Source organism: Myotis brandtii, unplaced genomic scaffold (assembly GCF_000412655.1).
Source record: "Myotis brandtii unplaced genomic scaffold, ASM41265v1 scaffold463, whole genome shotgun sequence".
In the NCBI taxonomy this organism is placed as follows: domain Eukaryota; kingdom Metazoa; phylum Chordata; class Mammalia; order Chiroptera; family Vespertilionidae; genus Myotis; species Myotis brandtii.
Window position 1 is genome coordinate 3,327,622 of NW_005367694.1, and position 1,984 is coordinate 3,329,605.

Consider the following 1,984-nt stretch of genomic DNA (forward strand, 5'->3'; position numbering starts at 1 on the left):
CCGGCACGGGCAGAGGCCGCAGACTGGCCGGGCCCTCCGCCCGCCAGGAGTCGGTTGAAGCCTCTCAGGCCAGGATGCGCACCACCCCCACCGCTTCCCGCTGCAGCCCGTAGGAGCCCCCACACCTAGTCCTTAGCCTTCTCCGCAGCCTCCTTCCCATTTCCTGGCGGGATCCAGGCAGGCCCGGGCAGGAAACTTGTGCCCAGCGATAAGCTCGAAGACAATGAGGGAGGAGGGAGGAGGGGGGGCTAGGCCAGAGGTTCTACAGCTGGAAACAACCACTGCCTCAAGGAGCCCGAGGCCCCCGGACACCCCCTCCTGGGGCGCGGCTGCCTCTCCTGGCACGTCTGCAGTGCTCCCAGAGGCCAGGCAGTTCCTACCAACGGCAGTGCTGTGCCCTCAATCCCCAGGAGTATTTCATTTTGCAAGAGGTGGACGGGGTTCAGATGATGGCAGTGGATACACTTCTGGGCAAATGCTCCCTTTCTTATCAGCACATCAGAAACCCGGAGCAGCAGAGGCCCCAGGCTTTAGCCTTCCTCCCTGGGTGTCCGCCGGAGCTGAAGTCCCCAACTGTCGGTCCCTTTTCACTCTAGGGTCCCCAGTGTCGTCCAAAGAGAAGGGGGTGGTTGGGTTTGGGCAAAGGAGACCGGAACAGCCCAAGAAAGGGACCCTCTGGCCCACTCCCCAGAGCAAAAGCCGAGAAAGACTGAGAATGGGCCTGCTCTCCAGGGCTACTATTTTTAGTCTCCCTCTTTCTCTGAGAAACTCCCCCCTCGGGCTTCTCACGCCCCAGGGGCAGCAGTGCTGGGCCACTGAGGAGCCCAAGTGCGCAGAGCCAGTGCCGGCCCTGAGCCTGGGTCCCCAGCACCATTTAACCCTTGCATAGCCCGGGAACTCCGCAATCCCCCTGCCACAGGTAGGGACTTGTAGCTTGGGCTGTCACTATGAAAACTGAAGCTCAGAGTTAACACACACACACACACACACACACACACACACACACACACAACCAGAAAAGCTGTGGAGATGCCCAGGCAGCCAACTGGCATTTTTCCCCCCTTGCTTCAGAAACCCCCCAGGCAAGAAGGAGGATGGGGGGGTAGGGGGGCAGCATGCAGAAGGAAGAGGTGCTGAGGTTGAAGTGGGGGCGGCGGGGGGAGGCTGAGAAATGGAGGCACCCTGGAACAGGCCCAAGCTAAAGGGGCAGGAAGCTGCCCGGATTTGGTCGCTGGGGAGCTGCTCTTGAGCCCCACTTGGTCTGGGGCTCTACTTCTTCCTGCCCCAACATCCTCGCAGCACAGACCAGGCGAAGGAGCACACGTGAGGGTGTGGCGGGCCCAGCTCAGGCCCCATCACTGCTGAATTTCACTCCACACCCTGCCTAGCCTGGCTTGCCCTGGACTTTCCACCGGACAGAAAGGAGCTCAAGATGGCCTCGCCTGACCCACGCTCCACCCCCCTGGGGTCCTTGAGGAGGAATGGCAAGAAAGTCTGGGATGCGGGGTGCAACAGGCTTAGTTCCTGCCGGGCCCTTCTCTCCCCAGTTGGGCCACCGTGAGCTCCTGGGCAACCCTGGAAGCTTCTAACGCCCCTCAAAGCACTTGCTCCGGGGAGGTGGCCTCCCTCTCTGACTCTTTGAGGCCCACTCTCTATTTCCTCTGTCCCCTTGACCCTGGGAACCAAGGACGGTGGTGGACCTCTGGGGGGGGGGGTCCCCATTCTGCTCCTCTAGGCACCCAGGCCCCTCCCCCATTTCCTGTATCCCAAATGACCTCACGGTTGTGCGTTGGGGGCACCTCCCTTGATTCCTAGGGCAGGAAGCAGGAGGAGGGGGCAGAGGGCGGCCTGGGCTGGGGGACTGAAGTGAAGTGGGGTGTCAGGCCCAGTACCAGGGAATTGCCCGGGGGCCTGTGTGGGGAGGGGGCAGGAGCGGAGCTGGAGCTAAGTCCTTAAGCTCTTTAGCCAGTGTCTCATCTAGCAG

The 1,984-nt window shown here is 61.8% G+C and overlaps 1 protein-coding gene across 1 annotated transcript in view; it reads right to left on the reverse strand.

The window, feature by feature from the left end:
* ESAM (endothelial cell adhesion molecule) overlaps positions 1–1,984 on the reverse strand; it is a 10,647-nt gene that overhangs the window by 7,529 nt on the left and 1,134 nt on the right. The gene's annotated exons all lie outside the window — the stretch shown is intronic.